At 41.1% G+C, this 13,998-nt stretch overlaps 1 non-coding gene across 1 annotated transcript; it reads right to left on the bottom strand.

The window, feature by feature from the left end:
- Positions 1 to 12,684: 12,684 nt before the first annotated feature.
- Positions 12,685 to 12,756, bottom strand: trnaw-cca (transfer RNA tryptophan (anticodon CCA)). The gene has a single exon. It is a non-coding gene; the product is annotated as a tRNA-Trp (tRNA).
- Between the last annotated feature and the right edge of the window lie 1,242 nt (positions 12,757 to 13,998).

Raw genomic sequence — 13,998 nt, 5'->3', positions numbered from 1 at the left:
AAAAAACACAAGGACAGTCCATAGGTGTGACAATCATTACTGCAAAAAACACAATTATATTGGTTGAAATAAAATTACTAGGAGCTGATTGAGACGCACCCAGAGATTTAGTTCGCATTGATTTTTCTTTCTATTATTTATTCTCATCTTAAACAAGACAAAGTGTTCAAACACACAGAAAAACTCCTGGAGAATCAACAGAGATCCATGTAACACACTGTTAAGATGGCGTTAATTAAAGAGGAGAGTGAAGACATGAAGATTGAAGAAGCATTCAGAGTCAAACATGAAGATACTGAGGAACAAACAAACGTGGGGTTTATTAAAGAGGAGAGTAAAAACATATGGACTGAAGAAGCATTTAGAGTCAAACATGAAGATACTGAGGAACAAACAGGTTGGTTTTTATTCTCAAACCTGAATTCACTACAGAAATGAATGATATTTATGAATAATGTCACACAAGTGTAGAAATGTTTTGACATTTGACAGAAGTGTTGAGATCACATACTAATGCTGCCTTCAAAGACAGCTGAGAAGATCTTACTTTAGCACTGGCCATTTGTTATTATGAGATTGCGCATTTAAGTTGTAACAATAATATGGAATTAGCCTAAACTAAAGTTATATTTTTTTCTGTAACATCAAACCTAGTATCTCATTCTGCTTCTAAAAAAATAAAACCATTGATTTCTAGCACTTTGTCTACTTATGCAAAAGTAACAAAGCAAACCTTGAAATGTGAGTAATCATGTTTGGCTTCTGCTTGCTATCTACATTTGTTAATGTATTTGGTAAGCAAATAAACAAGTAAACACTTAGGCTACACCTAAATTAATCCGCATACAATTAAAAACAGCTTTTTTTATTTTCTCTATCCACATAAGCGTTTTCAGGCATTTTCTAAAAATTTTCTCATCCACACTGAAATGTCAGAAACGTTAAATTCGCCTTACTGTGCATGTGTGAAAACTCATAAAAGCTCACTGAGACTATACAGATGGAACAGGTTACACTTTTTCATGCAGTTTTTCTAGTAAGATCATTTCATTTACCATTTTTTTGTAGAACAAGACAATGTAGGACATACAGAAAAACAGTACAAAAAACAGTGCTGTAAATATAAAGCAAGTCTGACAAAAAAATAAAAAATAAGCCAAAACAAAAGCACAAACATTGAAGTTAAACTCTGATGTAATTATGTGAGGTGTAAGATTGTAATGTATAAGTTGCACAGCTCTATATCTTGTGTGCATATAAAGTCATTTAAAAATGGGGAATAAGGAGGAAAATTAGAAAAAAGGAAAAAGAGAAGGAACAAAATATATTAAATATATAACCAGATAGATATCTGTTGAATATCAATATAATCAAGTAAATAAATAGATGACCACTGTTCAGGAGGCATCAGAGTGGAGCAGTAGGTCATACTTACACCAAGGTACTGTATTTTAACATATGAACAATATAAACCAGTGGTTCTCAAACTGGGGTGTGTACACAAAAAACAAAAGGCAAAGATTTGGCATTAATTTAACTCTACCCCAACTTAAGGTTAAGGTGATGAGTTGGCTTACGTTGGGCTCAGGTGGTTGTTCTGTGGTGTTTCCCATACATTGATTAATTTGTGGCGACACAAATATCATATAACATGACCACAATATCAAAACTGACCACCACAAATAGATTTTCCAAAAGGCTTTAACTTTGTTGAACAAACATGAGAACTGTACGCTTCAAAATCATTGTTTTATATCACTGTATCTCTGAAGGAAACCTTCAGAACATTCCAAGAGAACATTCTTCAGAACATTTTCGATGTAATTTTCATTTTGTCTGCATGTAATGCCTGATAAAGCTACCAGTCTCAGATGGAACATGTGAGTTCTCTCGATCTGAGAGCCAATTCTTTTATAGTTGAGCACAGCAGTGCTCTCCTCGCTCTCGAGAGTCGCCTATGAGTTCAACATTCCCAAAGTGAGCATCAAAGTTCCCTTCTCGTCGTTTAGATAAGTTCTCCGCTCCCTGAAGCTGCGTAGGAGTAAAGGCAAAGTCTTTAATAAAATCCTCAGGCAGAGTAACAGACAGGATTTTTCACTTTCAATTGGAAGTTTAAATTTAGTTTTTTTTTTTTTTATGTTTCCAGAGGTTTAATTATAATATTACTAATGTTTTTGACATAAATACTTTAAATCGAGTGATTTAATTTTATTTAAATAAGATTTTTGAGAGATTAATGACCGTTTTCCACCGCTTCTCTGATAGTCAGTTTTGGGGTGTTTTCTACTTAAAAGGTCAGTGTAATAGCCAACTTGTAGTATTGGCTAACATAATTGCCCCCTTCATAAAACCTCAGAAGTAATTATTGTGTGATGAATTTTCCATCTGTCGGTTGAGTGCGGAGTTTGTCCCCTTTCTTTTTCCTAGTCTCTCTCTAAATTTGTTGAATTTTATTCCCTGGGTGACATAAAAATGGTATATAATAATTGAGATAGGTCTGTATAGATTTCCTAGATTTAATTAATTGTATAACAGCCAACTTAATCTGGACACCTTAGTATAGGATCTAGCATACATGCATTACATATCTACATGTTTTGATGTTAATTGCTTTGTGCCATTAAACTGGGGTTAACTTTTATCTTTTTGTTTTTCCACCTTAGATCTAACAGCGCTGAAAGAGGAGAGAGAAGATCTAAATGAAACTGAAGAGAAAGATCAGTTTGAGAATCTTCATGATTTCGTATCTGGAGAAAAGTATTTTTGTTCCTTAGAGTCTGAAAAGACTTCTAAACAAAAAAGTGCTCAGAAGACTGGAACTAGGAGTATTTTCACTTGCTATCAGTGTAGAAAGAGTTTCAAAGAAAGAGGACACCTTAAAAGGCACATGAGGATTCACACCGGAGAGAAGCCTTACTCTTGCAAGCAGTGTGGAAAGAGTTTCCAACAAGGACACCTTAAAATGCACATGAGATTTCACACTGGAGAGAAGCCTTACTCATGCAAACAGTGTGGAAAGAGTTTCACTGAAAAAGGAAGCCTTACCAGACACATGAGAATTCACACTGAAGATAAGCCTTACACATGCAGCCAGTGTGGAAAGGGTTTCAATCGTAAAGAATGCCTTAACATTCACATGAGAGTTCACATGAGGCAACAAGGACAACTTGAAAGTCACATAAAAATTTACAATAGAGAAAAGCCTCACAGATCCCCTCAGTCTGGAAAGAGTTGCAGTGAAAGTGGAAACCTTGAAGTTCACCAGAATGTTCACATTACAGGGAGCCTTTTTACCTGCCAACAGTGTGAAAAGAGTTTCACTCGTAAACTATACCTTTACATTCACATGAGAGTTCACTCTGGAGAGAAGCCTTACACATGCAAACAGTGTGGAAACCGTTTCAGTCAAAAAGGAAGCCTAAACAGGCACATGAAAATTCACAATAAAGAGAAGTCTAACAGATCCCCTTAGCATGGACAGAGTTTCAAACAAAATGTCTAGAATGGACATTTCCAGTCCTTGATTCTGATTGGCCACAATCAAAGCTGTTGTAAATTACTCTACAGACTTACACCTCTTTGTTTCTTAGCAACCACATTGTTGCAACCACAATTACAGTTGAGATCAAAAGTTTACACCCCCTTTCAGAATCTGCAAAACGTTCCCTTGTCAAAACAATCCGAAAGGATTCCAATAAGAATCCTATAAAGGGCTCCTACAATGATAGAAATTCTAATTCACTTTTTAAAGCAATGTGTTTTGTCCATGGTACACTTTACTGTGTCAACTAGCTCTATTGTGTTGGACTGAGCTTAATGCATAAACGTGCAAGGAATAATATGGACTATGGACAATGTGTTTGCTCTGTCTACAATGTAAGAACTTCACATTTGTATATCATGAATTGGAAGGAGAGCTCACAGGAAGTGCACTGTTTTTTGATTGAAGCACAATAAAGGACACTGTTAGCATTTTAACATCAGTGTGCATGAATTTAATTTGCACACACCAGTTACTTGCTCACTTCTACCACCTACATTGGCAGCTTTGTGGAAGGCTGTAATAATCAGTTTTGGAACCAATTAGGAATTGTCTTATAGGATTGTCTTATAAGACAAGGCATAAATATGCTGCATGATCATTTCTACAGGATTTTAATGGGATCCAATTTCATCTTAATTTTTGAAGGATTGTACTTATTCATTGCATCTATTACAATTTTTTTGCAGTTTACTTAAACTCACCTTGAGTGAGTTAAGTGCAAGAATTTCAAAGAAACTAATAAGATTGATGAAACAAAAGACAAATCAATAAATGTTCTGTTTTAATGTCAATAGTGATTTAATTTAGTTTTTCTTTCACAAGTTCACTCTTACAGATCATAAACTGAGTGAAACTGAACATAATATGTTCAGTGTTTCCCAGAGAACGGGCTTTAAGTATAACTCGTTTGAAGTAATGGTGCTCCATATAACATTATCCAAAGAAACAAGTATTAATGCTAAATCTCCTGTGAAGCTTGTGCTAGCTACTGTATATAGGCCACCAGGGCACCATACAGACTTTATTAAAGAATTTGCTGATTTTCTATCCGAATTAGTGTTGGCCGCAGATAAAGTCTTAATAGTGGGTGATTTTAACATCCATGTTGATAATGAAAAAGATGCATTGGGATCAGCATTTATAGACATTCTGAACTCAATTGGGATTAGACAACACGTGTCAGGACCTACTCATTGCCGAAATCATACTTTAGATTTAATATTGTCACACGGAATTGATGTAAATGGCGTTGAAATTCTGCATCAAAGTGATGATATCTCAGATCATTATCTAGTCTCATGTATACTCCAGATAACTAAATCTGTAAAATTAACTCCTCGGTATAAATACTTCTACCACAAGAGACTGCTTTGTAAGTAATCTTCCTGATTTATCTGAATTCCTCAGCATGTCCAATAGCTCAGAAAAACTTGATGATGCAACAGAAACTATTGACTCTCTTTTTTCTAGCAATTTAGATATAGTTGCTCCTCTGCGTTTAAGAAAGATTAAGGAAAACAGTCCGACGCCGTGGTATACTGAACACACTCGCGCACTGAAGAGAGCACGACGAAAAATGGAACGCAGCTGGAAGAAAACAAAACTAGAGGTTTTCCGTACAGCCTGGCGTGAATGTAACATATCCTATAGAAAAGCACTAAAATCTGCTAGATCAGACTATTTTTCATCTTTCTTAGAAGAAAACAAACATAACCCTAGGTATTTATTCAATACAGTGGCTAAATTAACGAAGAATAAAGCACCAACAGACGTTGAATTTTCCCAACAGCACAGCAGTAACGACTTTATGAACTACTTTACTACCAAGATAGATAGTATTAGAGATAAAATTGTAACTATGCAGCCATCCGCTACAGTATCAAATCAGATATGCTATAGATCTCCTGAGGAAAAATTCCATGCATTTTCAACTATAGGAGAGGAAGAGCTGTGTAAACTTATTAAATCATCTAAACCGACAACATGTATGTTAGACCCTATTCCATCTAAGTTACTAAAAGAGGTGCTTTCAGAAGTCATGGATCCTCTTCTGAATATTATTAATTCGTCATTATCATTAGGATATGTCCCCAAAACCTTCAAACTGGCTGTTATTAAGCCTTTAATTAAAAAACCTCAACTTGATCCCAATGAATTAAACAATTACAGACCAATTTCCAATCTCCCTTTTCTGTCAAAGATACTAGAAAAGGTAGTGTCCTCACAATTGTGTTCTTTCTTAGAGAAAAATGGTATCTGTGAGGATTTCCAGTCAGGTTTTAGACCGTATCATAGCACTGAGACTGCTCTTATTAGAGTTACTAATGACCTTCTCCTGTCTTCTGATTGTGGATGCATCTCTCTATTAGTGCTACTAGATCTAAGTGCTGCATTTGATACCATTGACCACAATATTCTTTTAAATAGACTTGAAAATTATGTTGGCGTTAGTGGTAGTGCACTGGCTTGGTTCAAATCGTACTTATCTGGCCGGCATCAATTCGTAGCAGTAAATGACGAGGTATCATATCAGTCACAAGTGCAGTATGGAGTACCTCAAGGCTCAGTATTAGGGCCATTACTTTTTACACTTTATATGTTACCCTTGGGAGATATCATCAGGAAACATGGTGTTAGCTTTCATTGTTACGCTGATGATACGCAGCTCTATATTTCTTCGCGGCCCGGTGAAACATACCAATTTGGAAAACTAACAGAATGCATAGTTGAAATAAAAAATTGGATGGCGAGAAATTTCTTACTGCTAAATTCTGAAAAAACAGAGGTGTTAATTATTGGACCTAAAACCTCTACAAGTAATAACCTAAAACACAGTCTAATACTAGATGGCTGCTCTGTAAATTCTTCATCATCAGTCAGGAACTTAGGTGTCCTATTCGATAGCAATCTCTCCTTCGAAAGCCACATTTCTAGCATTTGCAAAACCGCATTTTTTCATCTAAAAAATATATCTAAATTACGACCTATGCTCTCGATGTCAAACGTTAATCCATGCGTTCATGACCTCAAGATTAGATTATTGTAATGCTTTATTGGGTGGTTGTTCTGCACGCTTAATAAACAAACTCCAGCTGGTCCAAAATGCAGCAGCTAGAGTTCTTACTAGAACCAGAAAGTATGACCATATTAGCCCGGTTCTGTCAACACTGCACTGGCTCCCTATTAAACATCGTATAGACTTTAAAATCTTGCTAATTACTTATAAAGCCCTGAATGGTTTAGCTCCTAAGTACTTGAGCGAGCTCTTATCATATTATAGTCCTTCACGTCCGCTGCGTTCTCAAAACTCCGGCAATTTGATAGTACCTAGAATATCAAAATCAACTGCGGGCGGCAGGTCCTTTTCACATTTAGCGCCCAAACTCTGGAACAATTTACCTAACACTGTTCGGGAGGCAGACACAATCTGTCAGTTTAAATCTAGATTAAAGACCCATCTCTTTAACCTGGCCTACACTTAATACATTTTTCAATCCAAATCCGTTAAAGGATTGTTAGGCTGCATTATTTAGGTCAACCGGAACCAGGGACACTTCCCAAAACACCTGATGTACTCGTTGCATCAGAAGAAGAATGCCATCTACGCTAATACTAGTATCTTTCCTTCTTATTCCGAGGTCACTGTAGCCACCGATCATGTATCCAGATCAGACGTTCACTGCAGTCCCCCGGATCCAGTCTGTACCCATCAGCACCTAGAGATATCCTTTACAGCCCTGAATGTCAGCAGAGACCACATCAACTAGATGAGCCCCAGAGACAGATCATCAGTGAAGACCCCATCACCTAGACGGCCACCGACGCAAGACTGCGAAAACCAGATGAGTCCTCTCCAATCTGATTTTGTGGCAACTTGGAACTCTTGCATCTACATTAATATTAGTCTGTTTGTTTCTTATTCCCAGGTCACCATATCCACCAGATCCAGTCCGTATCCAGATCAGATGGTCACTGCAGTCCCCCGGATCCAGTCCGTACCAAGAGGTGGATAAACACCTACAGCCGAATGTCAGCGGATACCGTGTCAACTAGATGAGCCCCAGAGACAGATCATCAGTGAAGACCCCATCACCTAGACGGCCACCGACGCATTCCCAGGTCACCATATCCACCAGATCCAGTCCGTATCCAGATCAGATGGTCACTGCAGTCCCCCGGATCCAGTCCGTACCAAGAGGTGGATAAACACCTACAGCCGAATGTCAGCGGATACCGTGTCAACTAGATGAGCCCCAGAGACAGATCATCAGTGAAGACCCCATCACCTAGACGGCCACCGACGCAAGACTGCGAAAACCAGATGAGTCCTCTCCAATCTGATTTTGTGGCAACTTGGAACTCTTGCATCTACATTAATATTAGTCTGTTTGTTTCTTATTCCCAGGTCACCATAGCCACCAGATCCAGTCCGTACCCAGATCAGATGGTCACTGCAGTCCCCCGGATCCAGTCCGTACCAAGAGGTGGATAAACACCTACAGCCGAATGTCAGCGGATACCGTGTCAACTAGATGAGCCCCAGGGACAGATCATCAGAAAGAACTCCTACCCTAAACAGCCACCGGCACAAGGCCATGGGAACCAGATGAGTCCTCTCCAATTTGACTTTGCTGCAATATGGAACTTTTGCACTTTTATTGACATTTTATCTTATTATTTTAATACTGTAAGGTTGCTTTGACACAACTTGTATTGTAAAAAGCGCTGTATAAATAAACTTGACTTGACTTGACTTGAAAGGTTAGGCGTATCTGGCATGCTGTCCGGGAGAGGGCTCTGAGCTCGGCAGTAATTTACAGTTATTTACAGGGATTCTTTCTCGTGCTGATTGGATAGGGAGTGTGATTACTGATGATGAATTGGCTGTGTTAATTATCCGTGTGAGCTCTTCCCAAAAATCCTGAAACCGAAAGCCAGGATAAACATGGCATCTAGGGTACGGGCGATGTGGATGGACTGGTAGACTTTACAGAGAGTGTAGATGCAAATGTTTAGAATTTTTAGGGTTATAGGTTGGCGGGTGTCCTGGCCAATGGGGTGGGTTTTTTGGATTCCTGGAAAATATTTGATCCAGCTTAGGTACCCTTTGATTGAGCCAAGTTGGAGGTTTTGATGATGTTGAGGTAAGATATGTTTGTGGTAATCGATAGCAGGGAAAAATTTGTAAGCTGAGTGAAATGTTTTAAAACATTCCATGCTGTTAGGTAAGACTGAAGGGTCCTGGGGTAGATGGCTTGAAGAATAGAAATAATAAAAGCTTCTAGGAGAGGGGGTGAGGGAGTGGGGGTGTCAGGGGTATCCATGAGGTGTGGGACATAGCTGGTAGATTTTGGCTGGGAAGGTTCAGGCAGATGGGTTTATAAAGGGGCAGGTGATGGCGGAGTGGGAGATGGAGCTGCAGACTGTGGAAAATATGTTGCGGCAGCCTAAAAATACCCTGCTGTGAAGTTCAGGGTCCAATGTGACTGCACATTTGGCTGAGAAGAGCTTTTGGCAAGTATAGAAATGTGTCTCCGTATGATAATGTGAGCTCAGCGATTATCGGTTAAAAGCGATGGTGAATTCAGCGAACGACAGAATGCAGGATGGGTCGTGAGCTGAGTTTTTAAGGGATACTGAAAATTCTCCACAATTGATTTTGCGATCTGAGGATGAAGGAGAAATAGGAGATAGCGGGGAAAAGGGTCAATATCTGCACCTGACAAAATCTGGGTCCTGATGGCATTAGGTACGGGGGTTGGATCCAGAGCTGTGGCATTTAGAGGAACTGACAGAGGCAAGGTGTCACGTATCTGGTCGATCCTGTCATCATGAACAGTCCCTCTGCTCACCCACATCCCACCTTCGGTGCAGAGGACTTGCCGTGGGACTGCCAGTCTCCATCGGTGTCCAGACTGGAGGATCCCTCACCATCACCTCCAGTCTCAGAGTCCTGGACTCCACCTCGGCCCTCCGACCCTGCGGCTCCACCCCGGCTCTGTGCTCCCTCGTCTCCGTTGTCGGCCGTCGGCCCACCAGCTCCTCCTGGCTCCATTGTCCCTCCGGCTCCGCCCCGGTCAGTCGTCCCCCCACCTTCGCCTCTGGACTCTACTCCTCCGGCAGCGCCTCGTCACTCCGTCCTACTGGCTCTGTGGACCTCCACCCTCCCGTGGGCACAGCCTCGATCCTCTGTCACTCCGGCTCCGCTGCGTACCTCCGGACCACCATCTCCGCCGGGGTCGCCAGAGCCTTGGGTTCCGCCTTGGCCCTCCGGATCCTCTGTGTCACCTAGGACCGTCGACTCTCCGATTCTCCCTCGGGCTCCACCAGCTCCACCTCCGTCGGTCAGCCCCATGCAGGAGCCAACCCTTCCTCCGCCATGGCTTCTCCCTCCGTCGGCTTCGCCTCAGTTCGTCGTTCCAGTATCCCTACATGGACCTGGCCCTCCATCCCTCCCCCTGTTCCGCCTCCGCTCCACCACCCTCCAGGTTGTATTAGGTGGTTAGAGCGCCTGGAAGCCGCTCCTTGGGGGGGGGGGGGGGGGGGCTCTGTCACGTATCTGGTCGATCCTGTCATCATGAACTCTTGCACCACACTTCTTGGACTTCATTCCCCATAAGCCACTGCACCTATCACTGCACACACCTGCTCCTCGTTTCCCACTGCACTGATTGCTGCACACATCTGTTTCACATTGACTCTCATGCATTTAAGCCACTGACACACACACTTCCGGCGTGAAGTCTTATTGTTCCATCTGGTCTTTATTTCTGAGCGTTTCTTTCCGTGTTTGTTTTCCCTGTGTTTGATTCCTGGACTCCTCCCCATGTTTTGATTCTCGCTGCCAGCCTCGACCTTCTGCCTGTGTTTGACTACTCTTTGGATTATCCTCGTTGTTGTTGTTTGCCGGTGATTGACCCTGTCTGTTTACCATGCTTTCTAAATAAAGCCTGCATTTGGATCCGAACGTCTGTCTCCCGACTCCCAAGTGTTACACAAGGCAAGTTTATTTATATAGCACATTTCATACATAATGATAATCCAAAGTGCTGTAAATAAGAGGAATTAAAATAATTATAAATAAAAACAGAATTTGAAAAAAAATTTAACTGTTTTAAAAATTTGTTTGGAAGAGGCTAGTGTGAAGGGAGGTCTAGCCTGGGAAGGAGGAAAAGAAGCTGCTGGGAATGACAGTGGAGGCATGCTTGCTATGCTATGGGCGATTCCTGGGGCAGAAGAAAAAGAGGGAAGGAGAGGGGGAATAGCTAGTGGTGGGGCTTGCACCGTTAGCAGAGGCATGCTCGTGCTGGAATTGGATGGTGGCGCTGCAGGCCATGGGTAGGGGAGGGTGTTTGGAGTGTGGTAAGGCATGGCCGGCAAATGGTGTTTTGCAGCCAGCTGCAGGCTCACGCTGATGTTCCGTTGAAAGGGGAGGAGAGCAGGAACTGGCGGTTGCAGGTTGTCCGGGGCACGCCCCAGGCTTGCCGATGGTCTTGTGATGGGTCCTGATGACCATGGGTAAAGGGGTGCTGCGACCCGAGATTGCTATATTCGCAGCCTTGGATGGAGGACTGTAATTTGTGGGTTCGCCAGATTCCTTAAGCTTAACCTTAAGGCTGAGCCTAAAACTATTTTGTTTTTGTTTATTATTACATACATTTAAACAATGTGTCTGAATGCTCAAGTCTGAGTGACTGGAAGGTGTGTAATACAATGTAAATAAATATTTGAAATAGCTGTAATTTTTACCCATTTCATGCAAATATTGCACTGCAAACATGCAAAACGTTTTGGGTTTCAACTGTAACACTTGTTCCCTAATAAAGGAAAGGAAAAACTGCATCTGTAATGAAACTTTGGGGTTCCCCTCATTGTAGAGTTGCTGAAGCATGAACGAAAATATTCCAATCACATCAACAATGTTAATATCGTGCAAGGAAGACTGAACTGAACACAGCTTAAATAGACAAGACAGGTGTGGGTAATTTGATAATTAGTGCACATGATGAGAACAGGAACAGGAAGGATCAAATATGGGCAGAGGGAAAAACCAAATACAACAGTCTAACGGGGGGTGGGGGTGAGTAAACTAAACAGACAGCCCATGGGGCGTGACACCGTCATGACGTAATGTGAAGGCATACTTGGATGCTACAAAGGGATGCTAGCACGCAACAGAGTTAGTCTTTGTGATGAAGCAAGCTGCTCCCAGACATGGAGAGGTATGACAAAGAGACCCAGTGTCTTTTTTCCTTTATCAGGGTTACAGTCGAGGGAACTCGCACTGCGTCCGTAATAGCAATTTTGTACTTTTGTGTATTTACATTTATGGCTATATGTAGCTGTACTAACCTGAATTGAATGTTTTCTAATTTGTAGTTAATAAATCCATTGATTTGAACTCGCTTTGACTACTTTACATGTTTGACTATATACCACATATAATATATGGTAAAGATGCATAATAACTGTTTTCCCCAAAGACTTATTTTAAGTTATAGTAGCTATAAAGTATTTAAAGTGAAACAGATTGGGATGCATCCTTTTCCTGGAGATCCACCTTCCTTAAAAGTTCAGTTTTAACCTGACTAAACTAACCTATCTCTAATTATCAAGATCCTAATTAGTTGGATTTAACCAAACATGCAGAATTAATAGATTATTTATTGATTTATTTATAATACATTAAATTATGAACACATCAAGAGGCAGATCTGTCACAGTACACAATGACAGGAATGGTTATTACATGAGATCTCAGGCTTAATAAAAATAACAGGTCAAGATACAAATCTATCACAGTACACCGGTGGTTTTCAATCCTGATCCTGGGGACCCCCTGCTCTGGGCTGTGTTTCCCAAAAGCATTGCAATCCTTAATACAACGTAGACGCATTGAAACCAATAGAGTTACAATCAACTTAGGGTTACGATGACTCTGGAAAACGCGGCCCTGCATATTTTGTCTGTCTCCTTTTTCTGACACAACCAGATGAGTTCATGGAGCTCTCTCCTAACGAGCTAATGATCTGAATCAGGTGTGTTTAATAAGGGAGACAAACAGAACTGTGGGATTCGAAACCACTGCAGCACACAACGACAGGACCTCTTTTCACATTAGAAGTCAACAAGAAATCACGTGACCCCGACGTGATTTGAACACGCAACCCTCTGATCTGGAGTCGGACGCGCTACCGTTGCGCCACGAGGTCCTGAACCCAGAGGTGATGTATTTTGCTTAACCGCCTTGACACAGAATGCAAATCAGTAAATATATGGTGCTCAAGGAACATTCTTGATGTTGGACTTCATACTCAGGAGATCAAAAACAGATCGTCTGACCTCAAGGTGATTTGGAGCCAGACACTCTACCGTTGCACTACAAGATTATTATTTAGTGTTTCATGCTTAAGCACTTTGATAAACTATGCAAATCAGCTAGTCTTTACACTCACAAAGTCAAGAACAGATCGCTTGACCTCAACATAATTGGAACACGCAACCTCCCGATCCGGGGTCAGGCGCACTCTGTCGCGGCCACGAGGTCGAGAGAACAAGACGGCGTTCCTTGCTTAATTGCTTTGATTCAATTTGCAAATCAGTCACGGTAAAGGGCTGTAGACTTTATACTATGGTTGTCAAGAAGAGATCAACTGATGTGATTGGAACATGCAACCGTCTGTTCTGGATTCAGCCATGCTACCGTTGTACCCCAAGACACCACAAACCTATGTGGTGTTTCCTGCTTAAGCCACCTTTTGTCACCCTGCTTTCGATAGCTCTCGAAGGAAAAAATAATAATTCGTGCTGACCTGTAGCTTTTTGTCTGAAGTTGACAAAAAAAAAACATCTAGAAAAAAAAAATATATATTTATTTGTTTTTTTGTCCCACTTCACTGTACTCATAATGTTGTTCATTTAATTTTTTTTGTTTGTATTTTTCTCCCAGGCTTCGGATAGTGCTGGTGTGCTGGACAAAGTGGACAGCCTTGCGGAATATCTTGTGGAGCTCAGGAATCAGCCATCTCTGGCTCTCACCAACCATCAGGTCAGTTTCTCTTCTTGACCTGTCATATGTTAACACTACCACTTGTTTTGTTTTCTCATTTGCCATGTATTATATGCTCTCTCTGCTTAGGTGAGCAATATAGTTGGCAGAACCTGCTGGATTATGATAAGAAGAGAGTGATGTTTGCTGCCAGACACCAGAGCAGGCTGGACACAGGGTCACTCCAGGAGTGGAGAGTGTGAAGAGGCATACATTCACCACCATTGCCCCACTTGCCCAGTGGCCAGATTGTTGTCACCTGATAGAGACCATTTCAAGCCCTGTGCCTTCCATAAGAGTCCAAAAAAAGGGATAAAGTTTTATTTATGTGTATTGTTTTCTGCTTTCTGTTCTTTTGCACTTGAATGCACTAGTGCCATGGACTTTAAGACAGTTTTATTTAAAA

Source organism: Garra rufa, chromosome 2 (assembly GCF_049309525.1).
Source record: "Garra rufa chromosome 2, GarRuf1.0, whole genome shotgun sequence".
NCBI lineage: Eukaryota > Metazoa > Chordata > Actinopteri > Cypriniformes > Cyprinidae > Garra > Garra rufa.
Note: the sequence above shows the minus strand (reverse complement) of the source record. Positions and strands in the feature narration are given on the sequence as shown.